Genomic DNA, 21,938 nt, shown 5'->3' on the forward strand with positions numbered 1-21,938 from the left:
TATTATTTGAATTGTTATATTCAGCCAAGTCTTTTTCTCATTTTTTTGCTTCTATCTTCACTTTATAAGTTTACTGTCAGCCTTTACTGTGACAGTTAAAATACACCGCTGTAATGTATATTCTCATTTAAATACCTACATTTCGAAAGATCCTGGAACAGAAACCCATAGAGCTGGGGAAACAAAAGAAGCCTTCTCAGCCCATTATCTCTACTATTTCTTTAGAAACAAATTTCCTTAATTTAAGAACACTCTTTAAGCCAAATGAGAAAATGTTTTCTTTTTTTTGTTTGTTTCTAACCCAAACAAACCATACTTTCTTCCTTTACTATACATGTTCCTTCCTGATTTAATCGCATAGGCATTTATACTCCTTGGAAAATATGTATTGAAATTTCATGTGTATTGAGTGTATTCTGAAAGGCAAAAAAAGATCATTTTAACAAACAAACAAAGTTGATAATAAAATGTATTATCTCATCCAAATCATGCTGAATGTAAATGCTATTTTTTTTAATGTTTTCTTCTGGAGAATTCAATGGTAGATGTCCAAATATAAAGTAACTCACAGAAAATATGAGTGGTTTAGAGAGAATGACATAAAGGTGGGAAGTAAACTTTTGGAAACACAAATTACAAAAAGCCAGTGTAAATATTTTAAAGCAAGTAGAATATTTTAGATTTGAAGTGGTAAAAACTTTAAACCTATAAACAGAAAGACAGGTATTTATTTTAACCATGCTCAGAGGAATTAATATGTCTACCATTTCTGTGTAGAAGTAAAAGTGTAATAGAGGACAAGATCTTAATGTAAATGGATAGGAAATGTAGTAGGGATGTTTTCCCCCAGCGTAGCTGCTGCTAACTCAGTTTATTTATGGCTTGGAAGGCAATAGTTTTGATCGCAACTTTCTCTAAACAACAACCTATCATTCTAATGAATCTGGATAGCTTTCTCAGTATATTATAAACTCTTTTGAAAATATATGTTGGACCTTATGGTTTTTACAGTAGTGAAATGGTAAGTGCTTTTAAAGGAGAAAGACACATTTATTTCTAACATATTGTTTTTAACTGTCAGTAACTGCAGCATCAGGGTTCATTAAACAATAGCTGGTTTTCTACTAATTCAGAGAAAATAATTTGAAGTTTCTGTAATATTTTGTTTTCTTATACTGCATACTGGCTTCTATGAATAACTAAAAGAGACAAGCTAGAAAAAATCCAGGATAATGATAAATAAAACAATTTGTTTCACAGTTCACTTAGATGGTGGAAATTCATACCAGAATGCATTCTAGAAACTCATCAAAAATAAGCACATCTGAGCTTGGTAATTTCAATGTGGCATATTTTCATTTTAATAGATTTTTATTAAATTCATAAAAGTTAATGGACTAGGGATTAAGTCATTATGAACTCTGTCCCAATTGTCTGTTATTAATAGCATCACAATAGTGATGCCATTGTTAAATACTTTAATTCTAAATGCCTCCTTTTAGTCAATCATGATTTTTCATCTCAGAGTTCCTACTGCAACAATTTTTTCAGATGATTGTGTTTCTTGTTTTTATTCTCCAAGTTTTTGGAAATCTCAAAGCTTTAATGTTCATATCATATATACTTAAAGTATTCGATGTAAATAATGCAAAAAATAAAAACGTGAGGTTTTATTTTGTACTTATAGGTTAGAAAGATATTACTGACCACACTGTTAAGACTACTGTTACACAGAATTAGAATATGGCGAAAATAATCTCTTTAAAGTGAGAAACGAAATTAATATTCATCGCAAATCTGTTTTGGCTAGGCTGTCTTCTTTACAAGTCAATAAGATAAAAATTTAATTTTAAGATAAAAATTAAGTTTGTATTAAAGGTATCTTCCAGTTTTTAGAACCAGATGTTATTGTTGGAGCAATCGGAGTTCTGGTAACACACACACAACTAAGTCCTTTTCACTGACAAAGAAATAAATTTCAACTCAATGAGTATGAGAAATATTGGTTTATTAAAAAGACATTATGAGGTAGAAGACAGGTCAAGCCTAAAACCAGCTAGCTATGTGGAAATGAGGTTACGTACCCATAAGGAAGGGTATTGGTTACAGCCAGGGAAGATGGAGAGCTGTAACCCTGGGGGAAGGAAAGGTCTGCATTATATTTGCGGGCCATGATGGGGTGGTCCCAAAGGTATCCCTAGATGATTGGCAAGTGAAGTCACCTTGATCAACACCTGGCTGCTATATAACTTTGCCTAGTGAGCATGTGCTTACCCAGAATTCAGTCTGTTATAATTAGATTCATGAACTTCTAGTTTTAGCCATGAGATTATAATGATGGTATCATGAGGCTGAAGGTAAAGGCAATACTTTCTAAAAATGCATTTGTAGCTGGTTTAGCCAGAAGTTTTTATGGTCTTTGTGCTCTAGGATTTGTGGTAATTTATATCCCTAAAAGGGAAGTATTTCTGGGAGGTCCTTAAGGAAAGTCTTCAAGGGAAGTTTCTGTGGTTATAGAGCTGGGCCCCTATTTCTTTGTTCCTCTGTAACTCATGTCTGACTAGCTACCTAACACAGATTTTATTCTTTATTAGCCACACGAAATCACCATTATCTTGTCTACGTCATGCTCTGGAATACAAATGGATTGCTGATAGAATTTTCCATCCAATGAAGTATACTTACTGGTAGCTCAACTATTCAGGTCCAACTTGCCAATGATATAATCTGATAAATTAATTTAAAGTATTTCATGATTCCTAATTTTTTTTCAACTACTCTTGTGGAGGTGATGTTTTCTTCATAAAAAGCTTTAATTGAAATGAGATGGGTCAAAGAAAATGTTTATTATCCAAAAGTGATTTGTGGTTAGATTATGTACATCATCACTTCTACTTTAAACTACTGCACTTATTTGTTCATGAATGGAATTTTTTTCTGAGTTTGATAAGAATAGCTACTTTAACAGTTTAAAGACATCTAACTCTATATGTATTTTTAAAGTAAAATTTGATATTAGTGACATAAAATCTAGAAGACACAACTAAATACAGTTGGGAGAACTGATTTGGATGCCCATGTATATTTTCTTCCACTCCAAGAACTCAAAGAATAGGCCCTGAGGCAACTTCCTTAACTCTAGAATTTGAGAGTTCAAGTCCTCTTGGCAAAATTAACTTTGTCTTTCTGGGCAGAGGCATTATAATAGCATCTTTTATTAAGGATCACATAACACTTTGCGACATACCATTCATCAAATAATAAAATAGGAACCGCATTTGTAGTATAATCTTAACTGTGCATGTAGAGGTTTTGTATTAGTCTACAGTATGTCCTAGAGCTAAATTTGATTACTATTCTTCCAGCAAGATGTTTAAACTAAGTTGAATTATGTAGAGTTATACTTATGGCTTAAATGGCACTCTCCTGTGTAATGTAAATAAAGTAGCCTTTGTAGTATACAACTATATGCATGTAAGAAAGAATAACATCAGATTGTTTGGTACCCAAAGGTTTAATGTATCTTTTTCTGGGAAATCCCTGATGCATTTAAAAACTATCTCATTGTCATATCAATAATAAGTATTATCTAAACCATGCTTTCAAATTTTAAACTGACTATAAGGTCATGCATTTTTAGTTCATGTATAGTTCAGATTTCTTTGTCCCTTGACCCTTAGAGAAAGCTTTTTAGATGGGAGAACAAATTAAAAGTAGTATAAATGTATGCTGTAAATAAAATGTGTAAAGGACGCATTATGCTGAAAGGTAGTGATTAAAACATAAATAAGTTTTAAAAATGTATACAAATTTATGACTAATAGATATGTGATGGGTTCTTCACGAAAAGTTAGGGATGATGAAGGTGATCAGATAAAATGTAGAGATTGTGTCTACTATGATCTATCCCTAGGATCCAATTTTCTACCAATCACTTCCAAGATTTCATACATCCTTTTTTTTATTAGAAAGGTCATTGAAAAATAATCGATCACTATACAGTTAATTTGTAAAATTTAAATTGAAATGATGGAAATTAGAAACAAAATTCTTCAATTTTCTGCCTTCTCTTACCTTAGTTAAAAAATCTAAATAATTAAAGTTACAAACTGACAGGTTGTGGAGGAATATCGGAAAACATTCACAACCACAGTGAAAGATTGTAATACATGTGGATCAGTAGCTTTAGATAAAATGAACAAATAATTTAAGAAAAACAATTTTTATATATAGAAAATGTATTCCATAATGTAGAGATTTAATTAAAAATTAATAACTAATATCTATCTGTGGCAAAAATTTAAAATATTTTATATAAAACTTCCCTTAATGTCAGTAGAAATAGAGGCAATAAATTAGATCCCAAAATGTTAAATCTATTTAGAAACTTTAAATACTTATAAAAATAATTCATAGGTTAAAGAGACAAGCATGGTGGTATATGAGAGAGAGATTTATGATTTTAATCATATTTATTTATTAAACAGAAATCTTGCATATACATGTCTTCTCAAGAATCCAAGAAAAAAATTAGCAGAACAAGCCAAAAATAAGTAGAATAAAGTAAAGATTAAAATCAATATTAATTTTAAAATAAACAAAAGCAATTAAATATAAATATAACTTTTTCAGAAAAGACTAATGAAATAATTGAGTGTCAGGCTATATATATATAGAGAGAGAGAGAGAGAGAAAGAGAGAGCGAGAAAGAGACAGAGAGAGAGACAGAGAGACAGAGAGAGAGAGAGACAGAGAGAGAGAATTTCAGCATTAAATCAAAACATTTTTAAAATTAATGAAACAAATACCATTATGTTTTAAATGATGTATATTTTATCTACATAAAGAGATAATATTTAGAACATAATATATATATATATACATATATGTATATATGTGTGTGTGTGTGTGTGTGTGTGTGTGTATAGAGAGAGAGAGAGCAAGAGAGAGAGAGAAAAATTTGGGGAGGTGAATCCAGCAGCCACTTTTCATTTTATATTGTCCATACATTTTAGTCCAAGCTGGCATTGTTTCTGCTAAAATAATTTCCTCAAGAGCTTTTTAGGTCTCTCAAGTGTTTTATTAAAATCCACTACATTAGACCAAAGCTACAGTCACAGATATTTTCCAGGTAATCTACCTGCTGAGATGGCTGAGGAACAATTTCCTTAAACTTTTAGAGACCCTGTGGTTTGTTTGAGATCTGTAAGATAAAACCTTAAATCTCTTGTAAATGCCCTCTGCATGACTGAATATTTTTTGATCTTCATGAGGTTTTAATAGAAGGTGGTAGAGTCACATTCTATTTTTTTTTCCCTAGAATACACTTTCTTTACAGTGAATCTCTTAATTTTTGCACCTTGCCATGTAAAGATGCTGAGGATATTCAAAAGCACTCAATTCTCATTTGTTTTTCTTAACCTTTCTTACCTCAGTTTGTCTCTCTCCTCTTAACCTTTTCCTGTAAACTGCAAGAAGAAACAATGACTACCACTTCCAGTACTTTTCTAGGAAATCTCTTTAGTTACACAACCAAGTTTACCACTTACAAGTTCTATTTTCTGCATAACTGTGGGAGGCAAAGCTGCAATAAGTATTCTGCCACTCCAGAGAAAGGATCTCTCTGACGCCGGTTTTCAATAAAAATTCCCCACTTCCTTCTGAGCCCTCACTAACAGCATCTTTAACATCTAGGTTCCTCTCGATAAACTCTTCAAGGCAATTTAGACATTCTCTAACATGCTCCTCAAAATTTTTCCAGTTTTCACCCACTTATTTGTTCCAACACTACTGTTATGTTAGCGAAGATGTGAAGGCAATGATACTCCCACATAGCTCTGAAACTTATCTTCACCAATACTTTCTGTCGCTTCACTCCATCCAAGAGAGCCTAAGCTCTGGAGTTTTTGAAGTTGGCACTTCAGTAATTGCAATTGTAATTGCTGTTGATTAGTTAATGGATGTAAAATTGAGCCCATTTTTTCATACTTAGCTAATGGATGTAAAATTGAATATGCCTATCCTCTATTTGGGGTACTTTTAGATAAGCAAAATAAATTTCAGCCGAAAGAGGGAAAAAGGCTTACTGCAGAATTATCCAGAGATCATTTTATTTTTCTGTAATCCTAAATATATATATATATATGTATATATATATGTATACATACATATATGTATATATGTAAAATACATATATTTTTACACTAATATACATTTATGTATTTAATCCCCAAGTTTATTCACCTTTACTGTGTTATGCTCAAATTATGTTTTATATGATGATCAAATCTCACGTTTTTGACACAATTTAAATTGCATTAAGTTTTGGATAATTTGCTTGATGTCAGGATAGTCAATTTAAATTATTTTGATGATTATCTGTCTCAGGAATTATCGTATAGGACTATTTTTGGCTGCTGAATTTTTGGACTATGATTTCTAGAACAATGTAATCTTATAAAAATTGTACTGTTGGTGACTAAAATTAGTTAGAATTATGAATCTGGAAAATCTCTGAAGAAAGATTCTTCTGCTTCAACAGTCTATCTTATTGTCACTGACAATAGAAAATATTCCCCTTAAAGGCACAACACCCAGAATTCCATTACATTGACTCTCATGCACTTACAAGACAATGAGCATTTCATAAAGCATTCTTCCTGCTACCTTCCACATCCATGACATACTAAATACAAATACCCTGTGTTGTTCATCAAGGGCCCATAAGCGTCATTTCATTTTTATTTGCATAATCACATTATTTCCTCAACTCATAAATCTGTTCATAGTGGTTACAATTCTTGCCCATCAATCCAAATTTCTTTTTCCCACATACAATATTTATTGAATGGATCAAGGGAACCATCCTTCAAATAAAAATGAGATTGGCTAGTCACAATTAGGTCATTAATATATCAGTAAAATTACTGTTCTTCAGAACAAAGAGAAAATAGATCTTTAAAGAGATTTACGTTAATGTAGACCTGTTAATGAGCAACTGTGGTGTAATTTCTCAAAACCGGTGTAACTTTGTCACTTAATAAAGTTTACATAATATTTTAATGTATATATTTTTGTAATTATCATAAAAATCACTACGATAGCAAATGTCTTTCTATCGACAGCTTCTAAGATTTTTCTCTCAGTTTTATAAAAACATTAGCACATTTTTTCAGCGAATTAACATAGGTATTGTAACATATTAAGTAGGATATTGACTATAATTGGAATATCACCAAATTTGATTACTGAAACATTAATCTGATCCAAATTTTTTATAGTTTACATAAGTTAATTTATTTATAAAATAGTTAACTAAAATTTTCATGTGAAAATTATAAATTTCAATGAATCATTATTTGAGGCAAAACACATTTTTGAGATATTAGAATTACATAGAAATTTACTTTTATAGAAAAGCCTACACAAGCAGAGTTTTTGAAAAAATATATTACAGTTTTATCCTTCAAATTACAAATGTGTCATAATGATCTTATCATTTGCCACTCGATTAGAATTGGTTAATTTTAGGAAATAACCCAAATTAAATTTTACTCAATATACAAAGCTAAAAGCATGTTACAAAGAGAAACAAAGTAACAGTAAAATTCAGATGGTCATGCATAACCAAATAGAAATGAATACTTCAAACAAATAAAACTTCAGTTTTGGGCACCTCTGCTCTGCTATGATTTTGAAAAGGGACAGAGTGACTGAGGTAATGTAATACCATACATGATAAATATCAAATTTAATTTGTGGTTCTATTCATTAATCTGAGGAGGGCAAATATCAGTCCATAAAATGTTTATATGACACATAGGTTAAAAAAAATCTCAAGAAAATATATAGATAGAGATGTTTAACTTACAGAATTATTTGACATAAAACAGTTTATACAGTATTAATCACTAAAATAGTATAAATTACTACTTAATAAAATTTATTTAAAACACATTTTATAATTTAAAAGATGTTTCAATTAGAAAAATAGCATTTAATTAAAAAATATTAATTATAATTGGCCAGCTATTAGTCTGAGTCTGAATCAGTAAGTATATGCATATATAATCCATATATGAACACATACGCACACACGTATTTACTACATAATAATAAATACATTGAAGTAAATAGGTAATTGGAATACCAAAAACTTATATTCCATAATTTTAAGTAAGATATAGAACTTCAAAAACTTCCAATACTGAAGGCATTGCCATGTGACTGTTTAGCACATGGTTTGGGTTTTAGATATTGTTACGGTTGATTTTATGTGCCACTTCAGCTAGAAATCTTTAGTTATAACTATCTAAATGATGCTGTGAAGTTATCTTGTATATGTGATTCACATTTGACTTCAAGGACATTATCTGCAATAACATGGGTGGACTTCATTTAATCAGTTGAAGATTTAAAAACAAATCTGAGGTTTCTCAGAAAAGGAATTGTGCCTCAAGACTATAACATACCTCAAAACAACATTTTCTGAGTTTCCAGCCTGATGTCTGACCTACAGATTTAGGACTCAAGACTATAACTTCGAATTTTTCCTGAGTTACTAGGCCTCACAATCACATAAGCCAATTCCTTAAAATCAATCTCTCTCTCTCTCCCTCCCCATATATATTACATATTGTATCTGTAATAATGTGCATTATATATAAAAATATATATAATATATAATAAATATATAAATATTATAATCTCCATCTATAGTTTCTGTCTATATATGTCTTGAGAGCCTTGACTGATAGAATGTGTTCTAAATTATCACTTACTATCTATATAATCATGGGATATTTCTTTGGCATCTTTCAACCTTCGCTTCTTCATCTTTAAAATAAGGACATATTTAATTTTTATTTTATTGTGGTAATAATATTAACATGAGAGCTACCTTCTTAAATGAAATTTTAAGTATTATCTATAAGCACCATTTTGTACAGTAAATATCTAGAATTCACTCATCATGCACAAGTGAAATGTTATGCCTTTGAGTAGCAAATTTCCATGGCCCCCTCCTCTTAGGCCCTGCAAACCACAATTGTAGTTTTTGTTTCCATGAGTTTGACTATTTTAGATACCTCATATAAGTAGAATCATGTGGTATTTGTCCTTCTATATAACTAGCTTATTTCACTTAGCATAATGTCCTTCATGTTCATCCATGTGGCAGGAATTCCTTCATATTTAAGGCTGAATAATATTTCGTCATAAGCATATAGTAATAGTTGTAAGTTTGTAATGAGAGATAAATGACATAAGGAGTAAAAACACACCTTAAGAGTAGTTGTTGCTGTATAGATTCTCCCTAAAAGATAGCTACTATGTTTATTACTATTTAGGCAATTAAGTTTGAAGAGAGAAATAAAAAAAGATAAACTTTTGTAAAATTGGTATCAGTTCTCCTAAAAGTATGAATGATATTCAGGTGTTAATTTTCTGATACAGTGAGCAAAACTTGAAAGTGACCAATTACAAAATTAAACACCTTTAAAACATTAAACGTGAAAGACATGAAGAAAGAGAAGCAGGCTTCTCAAACATGTGACCATGGCAGACCCTGGCTCTTGGAAGGTGTTAGTGAGGTTAAAAGAGAGTGGATTTTTCCCCCCGTCTTTTAATAGTTTTAGGTGATGAGTGTGCTTTCCAGTTCTCCCATCTTCCCATTGCCTTTCTCTACCTCATTCCTCAGCTCTCCATTGTGTTCCACAAGCCTCAGCTGTGTCACAGATTTATGATACCTGAGTAGAAAGCAGTCAGTCCTTCTTCAGTATAATAGAAATTGTTAATAATGGCAGTGATCATTTGTTGTTTCATTGCTCTTCATTGGGATTAGCCAGATTGGATTTTTAAAATGCCTTAAATTCCTCAGAGGCTGTTATGTAAGTAGCAAGTGATATATCAGTTCTGTATTGTTTTGATAGATATTTTGCCTTACAGCATCTGCCTCTTTCCAATTTCACCTGCAACAGGAGATTCATAACTTCTGTTTATTTTCAGTACTTAAATTTTTACTACATTACAAGGGTAAGAAACCTACATATGAAATGTAAACACAAGTGTTATGCAATGATAAACATTTAAAACAAACCAAAACAAACAAACAAACAAAAACCTCTTGGAGTTTTGACTAATCATGCATCCACGATAAACCCACTATTAGAAGATTATCAGACCAGCACATGTCACAATCTGTCACCTGTGGTAAAGTAGCAATTTGATCTTATTATTGGGAGTGCGTCTTGGCCACTTGATTTTGCCACTTAAGTCTGTGGGACAAGTCAGTTCATATTAGAGATCTTCATATTTGTTTTTACCTGTTAAAGGGAAAAATAAATGCTGCAAATGTTAGTGAGGATCAAAGAGTGCAATATATGTGAGTATACTTTGTTTATAGTATTTACAATATACACAATATTACTATAGGAAAAGGACCAAGATATGTTCTTTTTTTTCATAAAAACATGGTTTATATAGAGATCATATATTTAAGCACTTAAAATGTCCAGAAAGAAGAATATTTTTTAAATCAGCATTCAATCTTGCTTTTGCATCTTTTATTATTTGATCTCAGTCTTCTGCTTCTAAATATTAAAGATTTTATTATGTGCTTATATATCAAAAAAAAAAAAATCTTCTTAGCAAATGCCAGTGCCATGACATCAGATTTTTTTTCAAAATCATTATTGCTTGAGGTTTGAGCCAGTCCAGGTTGCATGCTATTAAGGAGAACATCTAAAAGATTACTGAGTGAAAATAATTTGCTTCCTAGTTATTTTTCTGAAATTTTAACTAGAAAGTTTGATCAACAATGTAAATATCCAAATAACTTTTTAAGAATTCTTTCTTTGAATAGTATCATGTCATAATAGTGTCCTCTTAAAATTTTTAAATGTGTCTCTGTCTCTCTTCATAAAAATCAAGCCCAAAACAAGGGCTCATAAAACTGCTTCTGAAAACCTGTCAAAATAATAAAAGACATGAAAGCATTAAAAATACATTGGAGTGAAAATATCTCTGAAATAAGAATGTCATTTCTTCTCTAATCATCTATTGCCATTAAATTGAAACATTGGTTAGATTTCAAGTATAATAAGAGATCTCTTAAAATCAATTGTCATATTATGTTACTCTGTGTGATTTTATGAGCTGTTGTGTTAGCAAAGAATAGGAAAGCGCTGACCATAATTCAGAGTTGTATAAACTAGATAACGTGACTTGACAACTGAAATGTAAAAAGGAAAGTACTTACAGTAGTTTCATATCAGATATCCCAATCGAGTTATAAATCTAGCATAGAAGTTTAGTGTGAAGTTCAGTAAGAATATATTGCCAGAAAATACATAGATCAAATTTCTGGAAAGATTCAAATCAGGTTGAGTAGTTTTAAGACGCTTCTTTGTTTCTGAAAAAACAAATGTTTCTTTAAGTGTTACAATGGAAAATATAGAAAAGAAAAAGAAAGCAAGATCAACTGTAACAATACTACACTAAACTATTTCAAACCAAATTCTTATTCTTACACATTTATTCCTGGAGAAGAAAGTAAGATAAGCTCTCTAGCTGTAAAAAATAGATATTTACAAGGCAAAAACCATCTCTAAATGAAGACCTTTTTTTTAAGCTGTGATATTATTTTATTTAAATCATCAATATTCTGGGCATGGCTTACTTTATGAAGAGAAGAATCATTCTTTGCTGAAGTATAATTGCATTATCAGATATTAAGAAGAAGCCATAAACCACAAAATGGAAATTAGCCCATCCAATGGCCATTTTATACTCCGAAGATGATTTTATTTTACTATTTTTGTTGTCAACCACAGCAGTAGCATGCTAAGATGGGAAACCCAAATTTCAACATCACTCCAACCTGAATAAAATTTAAATATATGAACACTAAATTGAATAATCAATAATAGATTTTTAGTCCAATAACTATGTCTTTGGCAGTAAATGGCATATAGGCAAATCCATCTGAGCAAGCTCCATCTTTATTAGTGTCACAGCTTTGCAGAATCTTTTAGAAGCAAGAAGATATTTCCATGTTTTCCATTGCTCCATTCTTTTTCAGTCTCCATTAAAAATTCGCAATGACACAACCACTTTCTCTTCATTGCCTATTCAGATTTGTAAATGGAATTTATTGCAAGCAAATGTCATTTTACAGATTAAATTAATGTTATTATAAAGAGCTTTAAAACTCGCAGATATTTATGAGTCATGCTGAGAAAGGATCTGTACTCAGTTATAATGATTAATATAAATCCCCCAAGTTTTCACAGATGAAATTGCTATCATGTGCATATTTTGAGCACAAAACTGATAACTATAATTCTGAAAGAGGAAGAAAAGAAACATTGTGCTATTGATGCATCATTTGGGATTAGCATGTTGTTGGTGGATTGAATGAAGTTTTGCTTTCAAAGTTGGTTGATCTGTTCATAGGCAGGATGAAAGTATTACAAACTAAGTTTATGAGTTTTTGAGCATATATATTTGTGGTGGATCTTTATAATAATATTTCTCATTGATTTTACCTCTTTGTAATGTAACATTGCTGATAGCTGCTCCTGCCATTCATAGGCGGAGTCTAGTTGTCTATTCTTCTCTCTATAGGCTGGCCATATAATCCATGTTGGCAAGTATAATGTCTTCGTCTGAATGATAGAGCATGCATGATCCCAGATGAGAAGAGTTCTGAATGATAGAGCATGCATGATCCCAGATGAGAAGAGTTCAAAAATCATCTAGTCAATCCACACAACTGATCCAGAGAAATCATAAATTGCTGTTGTTTAAGCCACTGTTTCTGAAGGATTAGATATAAATATAATTACACAATATTAACTTGTCTTCGCCTGAATGATAGAGCATGCATGATCCCAGATGAGAAGAGTTCAAGAATCATCTAGTCAATCCACACAACTGATCCGGAGAAATCATAAATTGCTGTTGTTTAAGCCACTGTTTCTGAAGGATTAGATATAAATATAATTACACAATATTAATGCTAAGGTGAAAATTAAAACATAATCTGATATTATGTGAAATTTCCAAAGTGTTCTGTATTTGTTATTTATACGAGAAGTATAAAACTCATGCTTCAAGAACTCATAGCTACTTAGAATTTATCTTTTCCTAGTTATAGGTGCTAAGAAGCAAAAAAAAAAAAAAAAAAAGGAAAGAAAGAAAAAGAGGTCTAAAATGCAAACTACAAACCATTATTATCTTTAGAGTAAGATATTGATTAACTAGAAGTTTCAATCAAACCATTAAAAGGAAAATGACAACAAAGTAAGCTAATAGTAAGGATTGATTTGAATTTGCAGGTGATTTTGAGTTATGTTTAAGTATGGTAGTTCTCAAGTATGAGGAGTTTAAAAAACACTGATGCCTCATTTCCATCCTAGAAACTCTGATTTGATTGCTCTGTGTAGGCCTGGGTATCATAATCTTTACTCAAAGAACATAGTCTAAATCTCTTCCCCATATGTTTTACAGAAATTTTAAATATATAAATATATGATTTTTAAATTTTTATTTTAATTTTTATTTTTTATTAAGTTTATTAGGATAACATTGGTTAATACAATTATATAATTTTTAGGTATATATTATAATTTGACATTTGCATATTCTATTGTGTGTTTACCACTCAAAGTTCAGTTTCCTTCAGCTACCATATATTTGATCCCCTTTACCCACTTCAACCTCACCTTACTCTCATATATTTGACCTCCTTTAACCTATTAACTAAACCCTCTTCCCCCATTCCCTACTCTCTGGTAACCACTATGTCCACGAGTCTCTGTTTATTTCTCCTGTTCATTTGGTGCTTTTAGGTTTATATCCTTATATAAGTGATATCATGTGATTTTCAATTTTTTCTGTCTGACTTATTTCACTTAGCATGATTATCTCGAAGTCCACCCATGCTGTCACAAATGGCAGTATTTTGTCTCTTCTTATGACTGAATAATATTCCATTGTATATATTAACCACAGCTTCTTTAGCAATCATCTATCATAGGACACTTCAGTTGTTTCCATGTCCTGGCCACTGTGAATAATGCTGCTGTGAACATCAGTGTGCAAATATCTTTATGAATATGGGTTTTCAAGTCTTTGAGGTAAATACCCAGTAGAGGGATTGCGGGATCATATGGGAGATCAATTCTTAGTTTTTTGAGGAACCTCCATACTGTTTTCCATAGTGGCTGTACCAATTTACAGTCCCACCAGCAGTGTATGAGGGTTCTTATTTCTCCTCATCCTTTCCAGTATTTGTTATTACTTATCCTGTAGATTATAGCTATTCTAACAGGTGTGAGATGGTATCTCATTTGCATTTCCCTAATAGCTAATGATGTTGAGCATCTTTTCATAGATTTGTTGGTCATTTGTATGTCCTCTAAGAGCAGGGTCTGTTCAGGTCCTCTGCCCATTTTTTGATTGGATTGTTTTGTTGTTGTTGTTGTTGTTATTTAGTTGTATGAGTTCTTTGTATGTTTTGGATATTAGGCCCTTATCAGAGATATTGCTTGCAAATATATTTTCCCTTTCAGATGGTTGTCTCTTTACCTTGTTGACGATTTATTTTGCTGAGCAGAAGCTTTTTAGTTTGATGTAGTCCATTCACTTAGTTTAGATTTCACTTCCTTTGCTTTTGAGGTCAAATTCCTAAAATCTTCTTTAAGTCCAAGGTCCTTGAGTTTAGTTCCTATGTTCTCTTCTTTGCATTTTATTTTTTCAGGTCTTATATTTAGGTCCTTAATACATTTTTAGTTAATTTTAGTGTGTGGTGATAGACAACAGTCTAGTTTCATTGTTTTGCAGATGCCTTTCCAGTTTTCCCAGCACCATTTAATGAAGAGGCTTTCCTTTCTCCACTGTGTGTTTTTGGCTTTTTTTGTTGAAAATTGTTTGCCCATATAAATATGGGTTTACTACTGGACTCTCGATTTAGTTCCACTGGTCCGTGTGTTTGTTTTGCTCCCAATACCATGCCGTTTTGATTATTGGCATTTTGTATTATAATTTGAAGTCAGGCGGAGTGATGCCTCCGGCCTCGTTCTTTTTTCTCAGAATGGCTTTGGCATTTCGGGGTCTTTTGTGCAAATCTGATGATGTTTTGTTCTATTTCTTTAAAAAAATGCCTATGGAATTTTCATGGGGATTGCATTAAATCTCTATAATGCTTTAGATGGTCATTTTAACTCTGTTGATTCTTCCAATCCAAGAGCATGGAATATCTTTCCATTTCTTTGTATCTTCTTTGATTTCTTTTAATAGGGTCTTGCAGTTTTCATTATATAGATTCTTCAACATGTTCCGTTAAATATATTCCTAGGTATTTTATTCTTTTTGTTGTAAATGCAAAATAAATTATTTTTTTCACTTCTTTTTCTGACACTTTATTATTAGAGTATAAGAACGCCATGGATTTTTGAACGTTGATTTTGTATCCAGAGACTTTACTGTAATTGCTTATTGTTTCTAATGGTGTTCTTTTGGAGTCTTTAGAGTTTTCTATATAGAGAATCATGTCATCTGCAAATAGTGACAGTCTGACTTTTTTGATTCCTATTCGAATGCCTTTTATATCTTTCTCTTGTTTGATTGCACTTGCTAGGACCTCCAATGTTATATTGAATAACAGTGGCGATAGTGGACAGCCTTGCCTTGTTCCTGAACTTAGAGGGAAGATTGTTAGTTTTTCATCATTAAGTATAATGTTGGCTGAGATTTGTCATATATGGCCTTTATTATGTTAAAGTACTTTCCTTCTATACTGATTTTGTTAAGTGTTTTGTCTAAAAATGGATGCTGTATCTTGTTGGAGGCTTTCTCTGCATCTATGGATATGATCATATGATTCTTATTTTTTAATTTGTTTATGTGGTGTGTCACATTAATTGATCCGTGTATGTTGAAACATCCGTGTGCCTCTGGGATGCAGCCCACTTGATTGTGGTGTATAATCTTTTTAATATGTTGCTATATTTGGTTCATTAGTATTTTATTAAAGATTTTTGCATTTGTGTTCATGAGAGATATTGGTCTGTAGTTTTCTTTTTTTGTGTTATCTTTACCAGATTTTGGTATCAGAATAATATTGGCCTCATAAAACGAGTTGGGAAGTATTGCCTCCTCTTCGATTTTTTGGAAGAGTTTGAAGAGAATAAATATTCAATCTTCTTTGAATGTTTGGTAGAATTCACTGATGAAGCCATCTGGTCCTGGACTTTTACTTTTTGATAATTGTTTCAGTTTCCATACTGCTGATTGGTCTATTTAGATTTTCCAGTTCTTGATTCATTCTAGGAAGGTTGTATTTTTCTGAGTACTGGTCCATTTCTACTAGGTTATTAAATTTGGTGTTATAGACTTTTTCATAGTTTTCTTGTATGATCCTTTGTATTTCTGCAATATCAGTCAAAATTTCCCTTCTTTCATCCCTGATTTTGTTTATTTGTGTCCTTTCTCTTTTTTCTTTAGTGAGTCTAGCCATGGATTTGTCAATTTTATTAACCTTCACAAAGAACCAGTTCTTTGTTGCATTTATTTTTTTTTATTTTGTTTTGTTTTCAGTTTCATTTATTTCTGCTCTAATTTTGATTATTTCTTTCCTTCTACTGACTTTAGGCTTCATTTGTTCTTCCTTTTTGAGTTTTTAAGATGAAATGTTAGGTTGTTTATTTGGGCTCATTCTTGTTTTTAGAGATAGGACTGTAATAATATGAATTTTCCTCTTATGACCACTTCTGCCATGTTCCAAAAGTTTTGATATGTTGTACTATCATTATCATTCATTTCTATATATTTCTTGATCTCTCTTTTTATTTCTTCCATAACCTAGTTATTCTTCAGTAGTATATTATTTAATCTCCATGTGTTTGTGTTTCTTCCTGCTTTCTTTTTTGCAGTTGATCTCTAGTATCAAAGCATTATGATGAGAGAATATGATTAGCATTATTTCAACCCTCTTATATTTGTTGAGGCTATCTCTCTGTCCCAGTATTTGGTCGATTCTTGAGAATGTTCCACTAGAGAAGAATGTATAAGCAGTTGTTTTGGGATGGAAGGCTCTGTAATAGTCAATTATGTCCAGCTGGTCTAATGTGTAATTTAAAGATGTTATCTCTTTATTGATTTTCTGTTTGGATGATCTATCTATATCTGACAGTGAGATATTTAGGTCCCCTACTATGATAGTGTTTTGGTCTATTTCTCCCTTTAGGTCTGTTAATAATTGCTTTACATATTTCGGGGCTCCATGATTGGGAGCATAGATATTAGTAAGTGTTATGTCTTCGTGGTTCATGATTGCCTTTATCATTATGAAGTGTCCCTCAGTATCTTTCTTTACCTTTTTGATTTTGAAGTCTATTTTGTTCGATATTAGTACTGCTACTCTCACTTTTCTCTGAATGCCATTTGCTTGAAATATCACTTTCCATCCTTTCACTTTGAGTCTGTATTTGTCTTTGGAACTGAGATATGTCTCCTGGAGGCAGCATATGGTTGGGTTTTGTTTTCTGATCCATTCTAGAACTTTGTGCCTTTTTATTGGTGAGTTCAGTCCATTTACACTTAGGGTGATTATTGAAATATGAAGTCTTCTCATAGCCATTTTATCTTTTGCTTTCTGGTAGCTCAGTGTTTCTATTGCTTCCTTGTGTTTCTGTTTTCTTTACTTCGATTGGCTTTTGTGGATTTTCCTTCTGGTTCTTCTCTTTTTATGTCATATACTTCAGTTATGAATCTTCTGTGTATGGTTACCATTACGCATATGTAAAGAATAGTTATATTATATATATACACACACATACATATATACGTATGTATGTGTGTGTGTATATATATGTGTGTGTATATATATACACACACACACAGTTGTCCATTTTCTTCTGCACGTACCTTATCTCCATTCCCCTTTGCAAATTTGGATCTTTGAATCCTCCTCTTTTCAGTCATTGTTGCCTCAATTTGTCTCTATGCATGCTGAACGTTCATTACTGTCTTGTTACAACAATTCTTTTCTTATTATTTATGCTTATAATGCCTTGTTCTCAGTAGGGGCTGCACTCCTCTGCTTCTATTTGTCTGATAGTCATTTTACTCCTAACTATGTTTTTTTGTTTGTTTGTTTTTTGGTTTTTGTCATTTTGTTTTAGGTGAGTTGACCCCTTTCAGTATTTCCTGTAGTGCAGGCCTCATAGTGGAGAAGTCCCTCAATTTTTGTATGTCTAGAAAGGTCTTTATTTCTCTTTCATATCTAAGGGAGAGCTTAGCTGCATACATTATTCTAGGTTGGTAGCTCCTTTCGCTTAATAGTTTAAATGTTTGATTCCATTCCTTTCTGGCTTGTAAGGTTTGTGCTGAGAAGTCCGACAATAATCTAATGGGTTTTCCTTTAAAAGTTACTGTCTTCTTCTTCCTGGCTGCTCTGAGAATTCTGTCTTTGTCATTGATTTTTGATCATTTTAATACGATGTGTCTTGGTGATAATTTTTTGATAATTTTAATACAATGTGTCTTGGTGATGTGTCTTTGATAATTTTAATACGATGTGTCTTGGCCTTTTGAGGTTGAGATATTTAGCTGTTCTATTGACTTCTTGAATTCCAAGCTCCAGCTCCTTCCTTAGATTTGGGAAATTCTCATCAATTATTTGTCTGAAAATTCTTTCTAGTCTCTGCTCTTTTTCCTCACCTTCAATAATTCCCATTATTATTATGTTTCCTTTCCTCTTGAATTTCTCTTTTTGTAGGTTTCAGTCTCATTGCTCTGTTCTTCTAGATGGTTTTACAATTCTTGAAATTGTTGATATGACTCGTTTCTGAGCTCACTGAGTTTTTTCAGAAGTACCATCCTGAATTTTCTGTCATTTAAGTCATATATTTCTATGTCTACAATCTTATTTTCTGGAGATTTTTATTTTTCTTTCTGAGATGCTTTGTCACCTTTGTTGTTTATGGTGTTTAATGAACTATTTCTCCACCTGGACATTAATGAAAATGTATTCTGCTGTTTTTCCAGAAAGAAGATTTATTATATAAAGGTCTCTCTTTAGCTTGCTGCAAAGAAGACACTTTTCTTTGGGTTCTCAGTAGGTGGCATCTAAGTCTCTAGACAGAGGGGCCTTTATTCCAATTAACTGGGTGACCTTGGGCAACTACTCTGGTGCCCAAATATGATGTCTTCTGTCAATAGCAGAAAAGTAAAATACCTGCTTTATATGAAGGCTTAAAAATGCCTTTTTATTTTCTGATAGATGTTTAATCACTCTCTTTACCTTCACTTTCAGTCCCTGTCAGTGTTAGCAACAGTTTCAGTATCATTTGCTCAGATTCCCCTGGGGCTCCACAGTGTTCTGTCTCAGAAGGTATGGGGGAAGGACCCTCTGGTTTGGGGGTTGGGGCTATGGCTCAGCCTTTGTTTTTCAACCATGCCCAATAAAAATCAAATGTTGTTTTTCTGCAGTCTCGCTTCTCTGCCTTTTGCCCTAATGACTGGGCCTTGCCACTGGTCAGCCACAGGGAGCTACACTCCCAGGCAGGGCTGTTCAGAGAACTCGCAGCTCCTTCTCCTCTCCCCCTCTTTCTACAGGTAGCTCTGGTGGCTGCGAGAAGCAACTTCTTTATTTCTCCAAGTCCACCGTCCGACACCCGTGGTAGCTCTTATGCACAGATTCCACACTCAGATGTGCTGGTGTGCAGTTTGGGTGTTTTTTGTTGAGTTTTAGTTGTTAAGCTTATTGTTGATTCAAGGGGAGAAATTTGGGAGGTCTCTCACTCCACCATATTTCCAAAGATCACTAAAAATATTTTTAAATATTTTATTTAAAAATATCATATATATGTACACATATACATATTTTTAAAATATATACATATTTAAAATATATCCATATATCCATATATAATATATATGTATATTTATAATTAATATAAATAATATATTTCTTATTAAATATTATAATATGCACATATTATATATGTATAAAATGTGCATATATACAAAACTAATAGTAATAGTAGTATTATTACTACCACTACTACTAATAATAGTAAGAAATAGCAAACTCATACTACTAGTAGATCCTAAAACTGGAAATAATCTTGTTTGTTTTATTTTGTAAAGAAGATACTGTATTAATACTTCTTGGTAATATTAGCAATAAAAAAGATTGACAAATGTTGAAGATATCTCTGGCTACAGACTAAGTAATAAAGCTGTTACCTACGTTACTCTATTTACTTAGAAGTACTGTTAATCTTATAGATTTATTAGACTGAATTTCTGAAACAGTTGATATGAAACAACTAATGTGTTAATCTGAAACATATGATGTGTTTCTGTTTTATTTAAAATCAAATATGGTTAAGATTCTTGAAATTTACACAATAATATTACTCTAAATAATTCATTTTTATTCCTACAATATCTAAGTATGCAAAATACTTATCAAGTTTAATAATAATACAAACATAAAAGTTACCATCTTAGAAATAGAGGTTATTGTAATATAAATATTCTATCTCTAGATTTTTTTTTTACCTAATTGTTGTTTCCTTCAGTCTATATAAATCCTGGAATAAATTCCAAGACAATTCATTCTTTCTATCTCTCTTCCTTTCTCATAATAATGGTCCTTTTTGCTAGGTTTCATTAAAAGTTGTGCTAAGTAGATAAAGCTGAGTTTGGAGCAATTTAAGTGTATAATTATATAAATGCATGGTAAATAAAATATTATTTTCTCTTTATTTTTAGATATAAATTTTTGCTTGGACTTTGTACAAAATTAATTCGAGTGATATAGTCTCCTTATCTTATTCTCTAAATGTTCGAAATTAATTCTCTCTCCAAAGATATTACACTTCATTTTTCCTAATTTGAAAATTCTCACTATTCAAATCACCCGAAAGAAAGGTGGTCCATAAATGCAATACATTGCTCCTAGAATTATAACTCTGTTGCCCAAATGTACTTTGAATAGAACAGTTTTGATGTACTATTTCCATGGTAATACATTTGGGAATGCTGATGGTGTTTTTTTCCATAGAAAGATCTTCTGGTCACTAAGTAGCAGGAATTGTGGCTGACAAACTGTTTAACATCAAGACAGAGGGGCCTTTATTCCAATTAACTGGGTGACCTTGGGCAACCACTCTGGTGCCCAAATATGATGTCTTCTGTCAATAGCAGAAAAGTAAAATACCTACCATCAACCACCGCAAATGGACTTTGTGAAAATGCGCATTCCCACTTAGAGGAACACATGTCTGATTCCTTTCTAGGTCCTGATGGAAGACAAACGTCCTCTTAATCTGTCAGAGAACAAGTCAATGATAAAGTATTGCTGTACTCTTGACTGAACAACTATTATCCCAGCATAGTACTGTCATGACTCCAAGGAAAGAGAAGTTAGATATACCCTCTACCTGTCATATAATATTGTTACTAGACATGTGCAATATGTATATATAATGATATAGCATTGTTATAATAACAATAAAAAGTAGCAATGATGCATAAATCATATTTTATCTTTTTTCAGTAATATTAAAAAATACACACACTATACTTATATATCAGTCATGATCTAAATGATTTTATTCATTAAGTCATTTAATTCTTACAACATCCTTATTTGGCACATTGGACAAGTGAAGAGAATTAGGTACAAAGAAATTAATAACTTGTCCAAGATCACTAATATCTGAAATATGTTTCAAAGCTGGTATTTAAAAGCAGTTGTATAGCTCTCAGACTCTATGATTTCAAATGCTATATGAATTTGCTTCTAACATAGTGTAATCATTACAATAATACTGCATTTCAGCTTCTTTTCGAATAATGTATCCTGGTAAGTTGGATGAGATATTTACACATAGTTATTATTCCATCACAGAAGAATAAAGTCA

The sequence above is a fragment of the Pteropus medius genome, unplaced genomic scaffold (genome assembly GCF_902729225.1).
Source record: "Pteropus medius unplaced genomic scaffold, Ma_sr-lr_union100, whole genome shotgun sequence".
Classification (NCBI taxonomy): domain Eukaryota; kingdom Metazoa; phylum Chordata; class Mammalia; order Chiroptera; family Pteropodidae; genus Pteropus; species Pteropus medius.